The sequence below is a fragment of the Leuresthes tenuis genome, unplaced genomic scaffold, assembly GCF_036924035.1.
Source record: "Leuresthes tenuis unplaced genomic scaffold, fLeuTen1.0.hap1 SCAF_6, whole genome shotgun sequence".
Taxonomy (NCBI): domain Eukaryota; kingdom Metazoa; phylum Chordata; class Actinopteri; order Atheriniformes; family Atherinopsidae; genus Leuresthes; species Leuresthes tenuis.
Genome location: NW_027325360.1, coordinates 29,817,155 through 29,832,610, shown reverse-complemented (window position 1 = coordinate 29,832,610; position 15,456 = coordinate 29,817,155). Strand labels below are relative to the sequence as shown.

The window sequence follows — 15,456 nt, the reverse complement described above, 5'->3', positions numbered from 1 at the left end:
ATGCCCAACAATGTATGATCAAAAGAGAGAGCGGAGGTGTTCGGCTGCAAGGTCTGAATGTCCAACCATAATTTGTAAAAACCGGGTAAGAAAAGGCTCGAAAGCCCGACTATACATCATCAAAAGCGGGAGCGGAGGTGTTCAGCTGCAAGAAGGTGTGAATGTTCGACTAAAGTTTGTAAAAAGCTGGTAAGACAAGGAGCGATGTCCCGACATTGTATGATCAAAAGCGGGAGCGGAGGTGTCCAGCTGCGAGTAGGTGTGAATGTCCGACCATAATTGCTGAAAAATGTGTTAGAAAAGGTAAGAATACTGGACCATACATCATCAAAAGCGGGAGAGGTGGTGTTCGGCTGCAAGAAGGTGTGAAAGTCCGACAATGGTTTGTAAAAAGCGGGTAAAAAAAGGTTCGAATGCCCGAATATACATCATCAAAAGCGGAAGCGGAGGTGTTCGGATGCAAGAAGGTGTGAACGTCCGACCAAAGTTTGTAAAAAGCAGTGAAAAGCGAGAAAAAGCATTTCGTGAGTTCTGCATGATTTGGGATTTTGCTTATAAAATGCATTACTTCACTCAAACTATGTTAAAACTGATTTGTCCTTCATATTTACCATGTCTAGAAATATTTAAACAAAAAAACAACGTTGTACTTTGCAGTAAAAGAAAGAGCAAATCTAAAGTTTCAGGAATCCGAGTATAAGCCTGCTTTCATGAGTTCTGCACGATTTCGGATTTTGCTATAAAACTTTGGTCGGACGTTCACACCGTCTTGCAGCCGAACACCTCCGCTTCCGCTTTTAATGGTGTATAGTCGGGCATTCGAGCCTTTTCTTACCCACCTATTACTTACTATGGTTGGACATTCAAACCTTCTTGTAGCCGAACACATCCGCTCCTGCTTTTGATGATGTATGATTTGGCATTCGCACCTTTTCTTACCCATTTTTCAGTAATTATTGGTCGGACATTCAGACCTTCTTGCACCTGAACACCTCTGCTCCCGCTTTTGATGGTGTATAGTCGGGCTTTCGAGCCTTTTCTTCCCCGATTTTTAAAGATTATGGTTGGACATTCAGACCTTGCAGCCGAAAACCTCCGCTCCCTGTTTTGATCATATATGGTCTGGCAATACTACCTTTTCTTACCCGTTTGTGAGTAATTATGGCTGGACATTCACACCTACTTGCAGCCGAACACAACCTCTCTCGCTTTTGATGATGTATGGACCGGCATTCTTACCTTTTCTAACACATTTTTCAGCAATTATGGTCGGAGATTCACACCTACTCACAGCCGAACAACTCCGCTCCCGCATTTGATGGTGTATAGTCGGGCATTCTCACCCTTTCTCATCAGCTTTTTGCAAATTATGATCTGACATTCACACCTACTTGCAGTCGAACAGCTCTGCTCCCGCTTTTGATTATGTATGGTTGGATATTCGAACCTTTTCTTAACTGCTTTTTACAAACTTTGGTTGGACGTTCACACCTTCTTGTAGCCGAACACATGCACTCCTGCTTTTGATGATGTATGGTTGGGCATTCGCGCCTTTTTTTTACCCATTTTTCAGGTTTTATGGGTGGACATTCACACCTTCTTGCAGCTGAACACCTCCTCTCCCACTTATGATCATGTGTGGTTTGATTTTCGAAAATTTTCTTTCATGTTTTCTAGCAATTATTGATGGACATTTAGACCTTCTTGCAGCTGAACACCACCTCTCCCGATTTTGATTATGTATGGACCGGCATTTTTACCTTTCCTAACACATTTTTCAGCAATTATGGTTGGAGATTCACACCTACTCACAGCCGAACAACTCCGCTACCGCATTTGATGGTGTATAGTCGGGCATTCTCACCCTTTCTCATCAGCTTTTTGCAAATTATGATCTGACATTCACACCTACTTCCAGTCGAACAGCTCTGCTCCCGCTTTTGATTATGTTTGGTTAGATATTCGAACCTTTTCTTAACTGCTTTTTACAAACTTTGGTAGGACGTTCACAATATCTTGCAGCCGAACACCTCCGCTTCCGCTTTTGATGGTGTATATTCGGGCATACGAACCTTTTCTTACCCGCTTTTTATAAACCAAGGTCGGACTTTCACACCTTCTCTTAGCTGAACAACTCCGCTCCCTCTTTTGATTGTGTACAGTCGGGTAATTTAACCTTTTCTTACCCGCTTTTTACCATCTATGGTCGGACATTCACACCGTCTTACAGCGGAACACCTCCGCTCCCACTTTTGATGGTGTATAGTCGGGCTTTCGAGCCTTTTCTTCCCCGGTTTTTACAAATTATGGTTGGACATTCAGACCTTCTTGCAGCCGAAAACCTCCACTCCCTCTTTTGATCATACATTGTCGGGCATTCGCACCTTTTCTTACCCGCTTTTTACAAACCATGGTCGGACTTTCACACCTTTTAGTAGCCGAACAACTCCGCTCCCGCTATTGATTGTGTACAGTCGGGTATTTTAACCTTTTCTTAGCCGCTTTTTACCAACTATGGTTGGACATTCACACCTTCTTACACCTCCGCTCCCTGTTTTGATTATGTATGGTTTGACATTCGCAACTTCTCTCACCCGCCTTTTACTATGGTCGGCCATTCACAGCTTCCTCTCCACCATACTTGTATGGTGGGATATTCACACCCACTTGCATCCGAAGACCTCCGCCCCCACTTTTGTTGATATTTAGTCGGTCATTAGCACCTTACCCGCTTTTGGCAAACTATGGCCTTCTTGCAGCCAAACACCTCTGATCTCGCTTTTGATGATGTAAGGTTGGGCATTCAGACCTTGCTTCACCTGCTTTTCACCAAATATAGTCGGACATTCACACCTTCTTGCAGCCGAACACTTCCGCTTTTAGTGTTCTATGATGCATTCACATATTTTTTTTTCACCGTATTTTATAGATTATGGTTGGAAATTCTCACCCACTCTCATCCGAAGACCTCTCCTCCCGCTTTTGTTAATATATAGTCGGGCATTCGAACCTTTTCTTACCCGCTTTTTACAAATTATGGTCGAACATTCACACCTACTTGCAGCTGAATACTTCCGCTCCACCTTTTAGGTATGTATGGTTGGCATTTGCACCTCTTTTTATACTGATTGCTGAAGATTAAGTTGTTCTTTCTCAAACTACAATTTTTTTTTAATTGTTGAAACTTGATTTGAAGTGGATAAATAAGGAGGACAAACAGTTTTAAGTCAGGCTGATAGAAGGAATTAATTTCATAGCAAAATCTGTATTTCGTCATATGTCGAGAGATGCTTATTGCTGAAGAAGTTCTTTCTCATTCTACAAAGTACAACGTTGTTTATCGTTGAAACTTGATTAGACATGAATAAATATGAAGGACAAAGCAGTCTTAACTTGTTTAGAGTTAATGAATTCGTTTTATAGGAGAATCCAAATTCGTGCATAACTCATAAAATAGAGCTTATTTTCGGATTCCTGAAGAATGAGTCTGGTTCTTTCTCATAATACAAAGTTTGTTGTTTATTGTTGAAACTTCATCAGAAGTGAGGAAATAAATGAATGCCTATCAACAAATGTGGGATCTAAACTCTAGTGCTTCCTCTAAAATAATTTCCTTTCTCACTTTAGAAATGTGTGTGTGTAAGTCACAACACCCGTGACACCAAAACGGCTTTCTTTTCTCTACACTCTGCACTATGAGCACACACACCAAATCAGAAAAGCTTTTTTCTCTCTTTTCTACATTATGGACTGTGGGGACACAAAACCGCTCTCTCTCTTTTTTTTTTTTTTATCGTCTGCCAGGGCGTTGTCTCACGTATTAGATTATGCTTAAGATACGAATGGGTTTATCAGTCACATCAGAATCCATACATACTGATCCTCCCGTAATAAAATAGTCGGATCTTATCAAACACACTTTGTTTCTTGTGACAATCAAGTCAGCGAAACAGCGTATACACGTCAAGACACTGAATCAAGTTTGCCACAAGAACTCATAAGTTTGGCAGTATTGCCGTCAGCAATCATACACCCATTTTATTTTCGTGAGACATGTGCAAGCACCTGTTCATCTACTGTTCTATCACTATGAATTAGTGATCTATTATCAATAAGGATACTTCTACAACTACTATCAAAGTATGTCCGGACTTCTTATGTTGTCAGTTGCTATATATGAATAAGTGGGTAGCTACTGACAAGCATTAAGCATGTCACACAGCCCAAACATATAACATTTCAGGACACACCACACAGTTAACAACCACAGTGAAGCGTGTCAAAGCCCAAACATGTAACATTCAACAGGACACTTACACAACACATTCAAATCAAACAGTCAGACAACCTACAAGAACATATACCCCAGCCGGCATTGCTCCCTGCCTATTTTCGTACAGCACACTATGTGTGCGCACACCTTTATTCACAAACTCTTCAACTTATACTCTTTTACCGAAGCTGCTACAGCTCGATTGGCCGAATACCCTTTGATCCTATTTCGGTGAATTTGACATCTGCCTTACATATAACAGATTAGCGGTTTAGCAGTTTTAATTTAGTTTGAGTGAAGGAATTCATTTTATAGCAAAATCCGAAATCGTGAAGAACTCATGAAAGTAAGCTTATTCTCGGATTCCTGAAACTTTAGATTTGCTCTTTCTTTTACTGCAAAGTACAACGTTGTTTTTTTTGTTTAAATCTTTCTAGACATGGTAAATATTAAGGACAAAGCAGTTTTCACATAGTTTGAGTGAAGGAGTTCATTTTATAGATAAAATCCCAAGAGTCTGCTGAGAAAAGAGAGTGAATGCGAAGTAGACTTTAACACGGCTATGGGAGCGATCCGAGTGTGGGCTAACCGGGAGAATTGCTTGAAAGAAACGCGACACCGAATGAGCGATCAGAACAAAGCCTCAATACAGGATTCTCGTGGTGTTTTTGTTGCTGCCTTGTCTTTTGCACAGAGTAAAAGACAAGGCAGCCATCGAATAGGGCCCGATTGTTCCTAGTTGGTCAGCCGAGGAGCAGGGGGGGGGGGGCAAGCGTCTCAACCAAGCAAAGCTCACCATGGGGAAGGTGGCTATGCCTGATGCCCTGCTCCCGCAGTGACGGATAATCGTACTCTGGTTTCTCTTCATAACGTACAAGTCTTTCGCCTTTTACTAAAGATTTCTGTGGAGAGCAGCACTAATGAGTTGTTTCTATTTTTGGCAGGCTTTACCTTTGCGGGTGAAGCCCTTTCTGTCTGTGCAAAAGAAATCTTCTTACTGTGCAGAGTGACTTCTCTGAGTAGAGTCGCCTTACTTGTTGCGACTGTGCCGATGTTCGAAGCTGGAGTGCAAAGTTGTTGCTTGAATGGTGCTTGCTGGAGCGTGCGGGGGTGCAAAGTTATACCATTTAAAAGGGCTGAAGAGTGCTCAGTGCAGCAGGTGGGCGGAGGTGCATAGTGACACTCTGGCCACCTATGGCCATAAAAAGAACACCGCTACAAGTGCGCATTGTGCCAGGAAGGGCCCTCGGACGTGAACCAGTGGACAGTTGTCGCTTCTCGGCCTTTTGGCTAAGATCAAGTGTAGTATCTGTTCTTATCAGTTTAATATCTGATATGTCCTCTATACGAGGACTACATATTAAATGGATTTTTAAGAATAGGAGTTGAAAAAGAAGCTTGCTCCGTTCACTCCAAGCCTCGACCCGGTACTGCAGTGCCGCTGGGAACGGTGCGCTCTCCTCTGCTCTTGTGAAAAAGCAAACAGCGGTGCAGGATGGAAGTTTCAGGGAGCCCAAGATGAAACTTTCTTTTAATCTGCTGAGAAAAGAGAGTGAATGCGAAGTAGACTTTAACACGGCTCTGGGAGCGAGCCGAGTGCGGGCTAACCGGGAGAATTGCTTGAAAGAAACGCGACACCGAATGAGTGGTCAGAACAAAGCCTCAATACGGTGTTCCCGTGGTGTTTGTGGCTGCCTTGTCTTTTGCACAGAGTAAAAGACAAGGCAGCCATCAAATAGGGCCCGATTGTTCCTACTTGGTCAGCCGAGGAGCAGGGGGGGGGGCAAGCGTCTCAACCAAGCAAAGCTCACCAAGTAGGAACAATCGGGCCCTATTCGATGGCTGCAACACCTGAAAGAGATATTGATGCGAGACCCGATCAAATGCTTTTTCAAAGTCTAAATTTAAGATGACAAGCCGGGTGTTTCTGTCTCTAGCGTAATCAATGATGTCTCGAATCCGTACGAGGCTGTCGTTGAGTTGTCTCCCTGAGATGGCACAAGCTTGGTCTGGGTGAATTACCTCCTCTAAAACAGAGGACATCCGTGTCGCTAAAACCTTGCTAAAAAGTTTACAGTCAAAGTTTAAAAGTGTGATGTGCCTCCAATTCTTTAGGTCAGTCTTATCATTTTTTTTATAAAGTAGAGTCACTATTCCCACTCTAAAACTGTCAGGCAGTCGGTCGAGTTTTTCAAAATCTTTAAAAACATCTAAAACGTCTGATGATAAAAGGTCCCAATAGGTCAGATAGAATTCTGCAGGAAGCCCGTCTAAACCTGGAGCTCGACTTCTCTTAAAACCTGTTAGGCATTTTTTTAACTCTAAAGCAGTAAAATCCTGTGTCAAGTGTGCATTCTCTTTTACGGTTTTGTCAACGAATTTTAAAATTTCTGCCGATGTTTCCAAGTGCACTGGTTTCTCTTTGTACATGTTATTATAAAAGGTATGTACAGTTTCAATCATCTCTTGTGTGGATTTTGTTAAAAACCCATCTTCTCTTTTTAGATTTTGAATACACTCCTTTTTATTTATAACTTTCTTTCTTTTTCACCTTCCTCAATTTCCTGCTCCCTGCTTCTTACAAAAATTCCTTTACTCTTTATTTCTGCTAAAACTGACATTTCCTTTTTGACATCTTTGATTTCTTCTTTAAAGTCTATGCCACACTGATTTAGTTTAAAGTAGCGCTGTAAGCGTTTATGTAGTCCCATCATACATCGATTCTCTTTCCTTTTTTTACGTTTACCTTGCTGTTTAAAAAAAGTCTGGGTCGTTTCCTTCACCATTTCCCACCATTGTGCATGTGTTTCGTAGAGGTCTTGAAGGGTATGCCACTCTTTATAACATTCCCTGTACTGACTGACTATGATTTCATCCTCCAACAGGGAACAGTTGAGTTTCCACAGACCACTTCCTACCGTCACACCAGAAGGGGGTGAAAGGGTGCAGGAGAGCATAAGGTGGTCTGAAAAGAAAACAGGGGTTAATCTAACATCAGTGGGTGGGCAATCTCTAGTAAAGAAATAATCAATGCGAGAGGCTCTGGTGCCATCATGACTAAACCAGGTGAAGCCCTCCTCTCTGGGATGCATGGTTTTAAAACAGTCAGTAAGCTTAAAATCCCTGCATATGCCCTGAAGTAAAATCGAAGTCTTATCCACTTTAAAATCTACCCCTGCTCTTTTTCTATCTTTCCTGCTCAAGATACAGTTAAAATCCCCTCCTACAACTAAAGGTACTTGCCCTAGCATGTAAAGCTGTATATCTTCTAAAAGGTCATACCTTTAATTTTTTCCATTGAAACCATAAATATTGAAGAGGTTAAAGTCTTGCCCCATAAAATTCAAGTGTGCTAAAAGTGCCCATCCGTCTCTCACCACTGTGCTACCTTTCACCAGAACATGCGGATTTTTAATTAGAATGGCCACACCATCATTTTTATTTTGATTTGAGCCACTCCATATCGATAAATGGGGCCACATTTCCTCCCATTGTCTATGGTTTTTTAAAAAAGGTAGTCCACATTCTTGTATTAAAAACACATCTGATTTTATGGAGTCTAAGAAGAATAAAATACTCTGGGCTCTTGTCTTCGATTTCACACTTCTCACATTTAGTGTTGAGAAGGTGAGAACCATTAAAAGCATAAAGGAAAGTAGGTATGTCATTTTCGTTTTTCTAAGTTATCAAAACAAATTACACACTCAGGTTATTTCTTGGGAAACTAGCTCTTCCTTCATTTCTTTAGGTGAAAAGTGAGTAGGGTGATCTATATTTCCTTTTCGGACTCTCGGTGTTGGCCTCTGACGCAATGTTGCATTTAACTGAATTCTCACAGACTTCAACACTGAGTGGTGAGGCCTCTACAGGCCCCTCCCCTTTTTGCTCCTCACTTCCAATCCAAGCTTTTGGCGGGAAGTTTGAATTTATTGGGTCAACCTCTTCACTTTGTTCACCAACTGCCACCTTTGGTCCTTCTCTTTGTTGGCTTGACTGTGGCTTTACCGTCTTTAATTTGTTGGCAAAAGATTTAGGGCAATCTCTGAAGAGGTGATTTAATTCTCCACAGAGATTACATTTCCTGCCATTTGGACACTCTCCAAAAGTTTGCCCAATTTCTCTGCTCTTCCCACATAACACCTTGGTACAAGCCTCAACCAGGTGCCCATGCTCACCACACTTGCGGCAGAACTTGGGCTGCCCCTGGTAGTGGATGTAACCTCGGTTTTCAAGGTGGCCAGAGTGTCGCCCACCCGCTGCACTGAGCACTCTTCAGCCCTTTTAAATGGTATAACTTTGCACTCCCGCATGCTCCAGCAAGCACCATTCAAGCAACAACTTTGCACTCCAGCTTCGAACATCGGCACAGTCGCAACAAGTAAGGCGACTCTACGCAGAGAAGTCACTCTGCACAGTAACAAGATTTCTTTTGCACAGACAGAAAGGGCTTCACCCGCAAAGGTAAAGCCTGCCAAAAATAGAAACAACTCATTAGTGCTGCTCTCCACAGAAATCTTTAGTAAAAGGCGAAAGACTTGTACGTTATGAAGAGAAACCAGAGTACGATTATCCGTCACTGCGGGAGCAGGGCATCAGGCTAGTTGGCATAGCCACCTTCCCCATGGTGAGCTTTGCTTGGTTGAGACGCTTGCTCCCCCCCCCTTGCTCCTCGGCTGACCAAGTAGGAACAATCGGGCCCTATTCGATGGCTGCCTTGTCTTTTACTCTGTGCAAAAGACAAGGCAGCAACAAAAACACCACGAGAATCCCGTATTGAGGCTTTGTTCTGACCGCTCATTCGGGGTCGCGTTTCTTTCAAGCAATTCTCCTGGTTAGCCCACACTCGGCTCGCTCCCATAGCCGTGTTAAAGTCTACTTCGCATTCACTCTCTTTTCTCAGCAGACTCTTGGGATTTTATCTATAAAATGAATTCCTTCACTCAAACTATGTGAAAACTGCTTTGTCCTTAATATTTACCATGTCTAGAAAGATTTAAACAAAAGAAACAACGTTGTACTTTGCAGTAAAAGAAAGAGCAAATCTAAAGTTTCAGGAATCCGAGAATAAGCTTACTTTCATGAGTTCTTCACGATTTCGGATTTTGCTATAAAATGAATTCCATCACTCAAACTAAATTAAAACTGCTAAACCGCTAATCTGTTATATGTAAGGCAGATGTCAAATTCACCGAAATAGGATCAAAGGGTATTCGGCCAATCGAGCTGTAGCAGCTTCGGTAAAAGAGTATAAGTTGAAGAGTTTGTGAATAAAGGTGTGCGCACACATAGTGTGCTGTACGAAAATAGGCAGGGAGCAATGCCGGCTGGGGTATATGTTCTTGTATGTTGTCTGACTGTTTGATTTGAATGTGTTGTGTAAGTGTCCTGTTGAATGTTACATGTTTGGGCTTTGACACGCTTCACTGTGGTTGTTAACTGTGTGGTGTGTCCTGAAATGTTATATGTTTGGGCTGTGTGACATGCTTAATGCTTGTCAGTAGCTACCCACTTATTCATATATAGCAACTGACAACATAAGAAGTCCGGACATACTTTGATAGTAGTTGTAGAAGTATCCTTATTGATAATAGATCACTAATTCATAGTGATAGAACAGTAGATGAACAGGTGCTTGCACATGTCTCACGAAAATAAAATGGGTGCATCATTGCTGATGGCAGAGCAATACTGCCAAACTTATGAGTTCTTGTGGCAAACTTGATTCAGTGTCTTGACGTGTATACGCTGTTTCGCTGACTTGATTGTCACAAGAAACAAAGTGTGTTTGATAAGATCCGACCATTTTATTACGGGAGGATCAGTATGTATGGATTCTGATGTGACTGATAAACCCATTCGTATCTTAAGCATAATCTAATACATGAGACAACGCCCTGGCACACGATAAAAAAAAAAAGAGAGAGAGCGGTTTTGTGTCCCCACAGTCCATAATGTAGAAAAGAGAGAAAAAAGCCTTTCTGATTTGGTGTGTGTGCTCATAGTGGAGAGTGTAGAGAAAAGAAAGCCGTTTTGGTGTCACGGGTGTTGTGACTTACACACACACATTTCTAAATTGAGAAAGGAAATTATTTTAGAGGAAGCACTAGAGTTTAGATCCCACATTTGTTGATAGGCATTCATTTTTTTCTTCACTTCTGATGAAGTTTCAACAATAAACAACAAACTTTGTATTAAAAAAAAGGTGCGAATGCCTAACAATACATTATCAAAAGCAGGTGTGGATGTCAGATCATAATTTGTAAAAAGCTGATGATAAAGGGTGAGAATGCCCGACTATACACCATCAAATGCGGGAGCGGAGGTGTTCGGCTCTGAGTAGGTGTGAATGTCCGACCATAATTGCTGAAGAATGTGTTAGAAAAGGTAAGAATGCTGGACCATACATCATCAAAAGCGGGAGAGGTGGTGTTCGGCTGCAAAAAGGTGTGACTGTTCGACTAAAGTTTGTAAAAAGTGGGTAAGACAAGGTGCGAATGCCTGACAATGTATGATCAAAAGCGGGAGCGGAGGTGTTCAGCTGCAAGAAGGTCTACATGTCCATCAATAATTGCTAGAAAACATGAAAGAAACTTTTCGAAAATCAAACCGCACATGATCATAAGTGGGATAGGAGGTGTTCAGCTGCAAGGTGTGAATGTCCACCCTTAATTCCTGAAAAATGGGCAAAAAAAAAGTGTGAATGCCCAACCATACATCATCAAAAGCAGGAGTGGAAGTGTTCGGCTACAAGAAGGTGTGAACGTCCAACCAAAATATGTAAAAAGAAGTTAAGAAAAGGTTCGAATATCCAACCAAACATAATCAAAAGCGGGAGCAGAGCTGTTCGACTGCAAGTAGGTGTGAATGTCAGATCATAATTTGCAAAAAGCTGATGAGAAAGGGTGAGAATGGCCGACTATACACCATCAAATGCGGGAGCGGAGTTGTTCGGCTGTGAGTAGGTGTGAATCTCCGACCATAATTGCTGAAAAATGTGTTAGAAAAGGTAAGAATGCCGGTCCATACATCATCAAAAGCGAGAGAGGTTGTGTTCGGCTGCAAGTAGGTGTGAATGTCCAGCCATAATTACTCACAAACGGGTAAGAAAAGGTAGTATTGCCAGACCATATATGAACAAAACAGGGAGCGGAGGTGGTTCAGCTGCAAGAAGGTTTGAATGTCCGACTAAAGTTCAAATATATTAACAAAAGCGGGAGGAGAGGTCTTCGGATGAGAGTGGTTGAAAATTTCCGACCATAATGTATAAAATGCGGTGAAAAAAAGGTGTGATAGAACACTAAAAGGTGGAGCGGAAGTGTTCGGCTGCAAGAAGGTGTGAATGTCCGACTATATTTGGTTAAAAGCAGGTGAAGCAAGGTCTGAATGCCCAACCTTACATCATCAAAAGCGAGATCAGAGGTGATTGGCTGCAAGAAGGCCATAGTTTGCCAAAAGCGGGTAAGGTGCGAATGTCCGACTAAATATCAACAAAATTTGGGGCGGAGGTCTTCGGATGCAAGTGGGTGTGAATGTCCGACTATATTTGGTGAAAAGCAGGTGAAGCAAGGTCTGAATGCCCAACCTTACATCATCAAAAGCGAGATCAGAGGTGTTTGGCTGCAAGAAGGCCATAGTTTGCCAAAAGCGGGTAAGGTGCGAATGACCGACTAAATATCAACAAAAGTGGAGGCGGAGGTCTTCGGATGCAAGTGGGTGTGAATATCCCACCATACAAGTATGGTGGAGAGGAAGCTGTGAATGGCCGACTATAGTAAAAGGCGGGTGAGAGAAGGTGCGAATGTCAAACCATACATAATCAAAACAGGGAGCGGAGGTGTTCTGCTGTAAGAAGGTGTGAATGTCCAACCATAGTTGGTAAAAAGCGGGTAAGAAAAGGTTAAAATACCCGACTGTACACAATCAATAGCGGGAGCGGAGTTGTTCGGCTACTAAAAGGTGTGAAATCCGACCATGGTTTGTAAAAAGCGGGTAAGAAAAGGTGCGAATGCCCGACAATGTATGATCAAAAGAGGGAGTGGAGGTTTTCGGCTGCAAGAAGGTCTGAATGTCCAACCATAATTTGTAAAAACCGGGGTAGAAAAGGCTCGAAAGCCCGACTATACACCATCAAAAGTGGGAGCGGAGGTGTTCAGCTGCAAGACGGTCTGAATGTCCATCAATAATTGCTAGAAAACATGAAAGAAAATTTTCGAATATCAAACTGCACATGATCATAAGCGGGAGAGGAGGTGTTCAGCTGCAAGAAGGTGTGAATGTCTACCCATAATTACTGAAAAATGGGTAAGAAAAGGTGCGAATGACTAACCATACATCATCAAAAGAGGGAGCGGAGGTGTTCCGCTGTAAGACGGTGTGAATGTCCGACCATAGATGGTAAAAAGCGGGTAAGAAAAGGTTAAATTACCCGACTGTACACAATCAAAAGAGGGAGCGGAGTTGTTCAGCTAAGAGAAGGTGTGAAAGTCCGACCTTGGTTTGTAAAAAGCGGGTAAGAAAAGGTTCGTATGCCCGAATATACACCATCAAAAGCGGAAGCGGAGGTGTTCGGCTACAAGATATTGTGAACGTCCGACCAAAGTTTGTAAAAAGCAGTTAAGAAAAGGTTCGAATATCTAACCAAACATAATCAAAAGCGGGAGCAGAGCTGTTCGACTGGAAGTAGGTGTGAATGTCAGATTATAATTTGCAAAAAGCTGATGAGAAAGGGTGAGAATGCCCGACTATAAACCATCAAATGCGGTAGCGGAGTTGTTCGGCTGTGAGTAGGTGTGAATCTCCAACCATAATTGCTGAAAAATGTGTTAGAAAAGGTAAAAATGCCGGTCCATACATAATCAAAATTGGGAAAGGTGGTGTTCAGCTGCAAGAAGGTCTAAATGTCCATCAATAATTGCTAGAAAACATGAAAGAAAATTTTCGAAAATCAAACCGCACATGATCATAAGTGGGAGAGGAGGTGTTCAGCTGCAAGAAGGTGTGAATGTCCACCCATAATACCTGAAAAATGGGTAAAAAAAAGGTGCGAATGCCCAACCATACATCATCAAAAGCAGGAGTGCATGTGTTCGGCTACAAGAAGGTGTGAACGTCCAACCAAAGTTTGTAAAAAGCAGTTAAGAAAAGGTTCGAATATCCAACCATACATAATCAAAAGCGGGAGCAGAGCTGTTCGACTGCAAGTAGGTGTGAATGTCAGATCATAATTTGCAAAAAGCTGATGAGAAAGGGTGAGAATGCCCGACTATACACCATCAAATGCGGTAGCGGAGTTGTTCAGCTGTGAGTAGGTGTGAATCTCCAACCATAATTGCTGAAAAATGTGTTAGAAAAGGTAAAAATGCCGGTCCATACATCATCAAAATCGGGAGAGGTGGTGTTCAGCTGCAAGAAGGTCTAAATGTCCAACAATAATTGCTAGAAAACATGAAAGAAAATTTTCGAAAATCAAACCGCACATGATCATAAGTGGGAGAGGAGGTGTTCAGCTGCAAGAAGGTGTGAATGTCCACCCATAATACCTGAAAAATGGGTAAAAAAAAGCTGCGAATGCCCAACCATACATCATCAAAAGCAGGAGTGCATGTGTTCGGCTACAAGAAGGTGTGAACGTCCAACCAAAGTTTGTAAAAAGCAGTTAAGAAAAGGTTCGAATATCCAACCAAACATAATCAAAAGCGGGAGCAGAGCTGTTCGACTGCAAGTAGGTGTGAATGTCAGATCATAATTTGCAAAAAGCTGATGAGAAAGGGTGAGAATGCCCGACTATACACCATCAAATGCGGGAGCGGAGTTGTTCGGCTGTGAGTAGGTGTGAATCTCCGACCAAAATTGCTGAAAAATGTGTTAGAAAAGGTAAGAATGCCGGTCCATACATCATCAAAAGCGAGAGAGGTTGTGTTCGGCTGCAAGTAGGTGTGACTGTTCGACTAAAGTTTGTAAAAAGTGGGTAAGACAAGGTGCGAATGCCTGACAATGTATGATCAAAAGCGGGAGCGGAGGTGTTCAGCTGCAAGAATGTCTACATGTCCATCAATAAATGCTAGAAAACATGAAAGAAACTTTTCGAAAATCAAACCGCACATGATCATAAGTGGGATAGGAGGTGTTCAGCTGCAAGGTGTGAATGTCCACCCATAATTCCTGAAAAATGGGCAAAAAAAAGGTGTGAATGCCCAACCATACATCATCAAAAGCAGGAGTGGAAGTGTTCGGCTACAAGAAGGTGTGAACGTCCAACCAAAATATGTAAAAAGCAGTTAAGAAAAGGTTCGAATATCCAACCAAACATAATCAAAAGCGGGAGCAGAGCTTTTCGACTGCAAGTAGGTGTGAATGTCAGATCATAATTTGCAAAAAGCTGATGAGAAAGGGTGAGAATGCCCGACTATACACCATCAAATGCGGTAGCGGAGTTGTTCGGCTGTGAGTAGGTGTGAATCTCCAACCATAATTGCTGAAAAATGTCTTAGAAAAGGTAAAAATGCCGGTCCATACATAATCAAAATCAGGAGAGGTGGTGTTCAGCTGCAAGAAGGTCTAAATGTCCATCAATAATTGCTAGAAAACATGAAAGAAAATTTTCGAAAATCAAACCACACATGATCATAAGTGGGAGAGGAGGTGTTCAGCTGCAAGAAGGTGTGAATGTCCACCCATAATACCTGAAAAATGGGTAAAAAAAAAGGTGCGAATGCCCAACCATACATCATCAAAAGCAGGAGTGCATGTGTTCGGCTACAAGAAGGTGTGAACGTCCAACCAAAGTTTGTAAAAAGCAGTTAAGAAAAGGTTCGAATATCCAACCATACATAATCAAAAGTGGGAGCAGAGCTGTTCGGCTGCAAGTAGGTGTGAATGTCCAGCCATAATTACTCACAAACGGGTAAGAAAAGGTAGTATTGCCAGACCATATATGATCAAAACAGGGAGCGGAGGTGGTTCAGCTGCAAGAAGGTTTGAATGTCCGACTAAAGTTCAAATATATTAACAAAAGCGGGAGGAGAGGTCTTCGGATGAGAGTGGTTGAAAATTTCCAAACATAATGTATAAAATGCGGTGAAAAAAAGGTGTGATAGAACACTAAAAGGTGGAGCGGAAGTGTTCGGCTGCAAGAAGGTGTGAATGTCCGACTATATTTGGTGAAAAGCAGGTGAAGCAAGGTC

The 15,456-nt window shown here is 42.2% G+C and overlaps 3 non-coding genes across 3 annotated transcripts; 2 read left to right on the top strand and 1 right to left on the bottom strand.

The window, feature by feature from the left end:
• The first annotated feature begins 5,121 nt into the window (after positions 1-5,121).
• On the top strand, positions 5,122-5,235 carry LOC140310622 (U5 spliceosomal RNA). The gene has a single exon (XR_011916675.1). It is a non-coding gene; the product is annotated as a U5 spliceosomal RNA (small nuclear RNA).
• Positions 5,236-5,543: 308 nt separating this feature from the next.
• Positions 5,544-5,734, top strand: LOC140310554 (U2 spliceosomal RNA). Its single transcript, XR_011916612.1, has one exon. It is a non-coding gene; the product is annotated as a U2 spliceosomal RNA (small nuclear RNA).
• Positions 5,735-8,723: 2,989 nt separating this feature from the next.
• On the bottom strand, positions 8,724-8,837 carry LOC140310621 (U5 spliceosomal RNA). The gene has a single exon (XR_011916674.1). It is a non-coding gene; the product is annotated as a U5 spliceosomal RNA (small nuclear RNA).
• Positions 8,838-15,456: the final 6,619 nt, after the last annotated feature.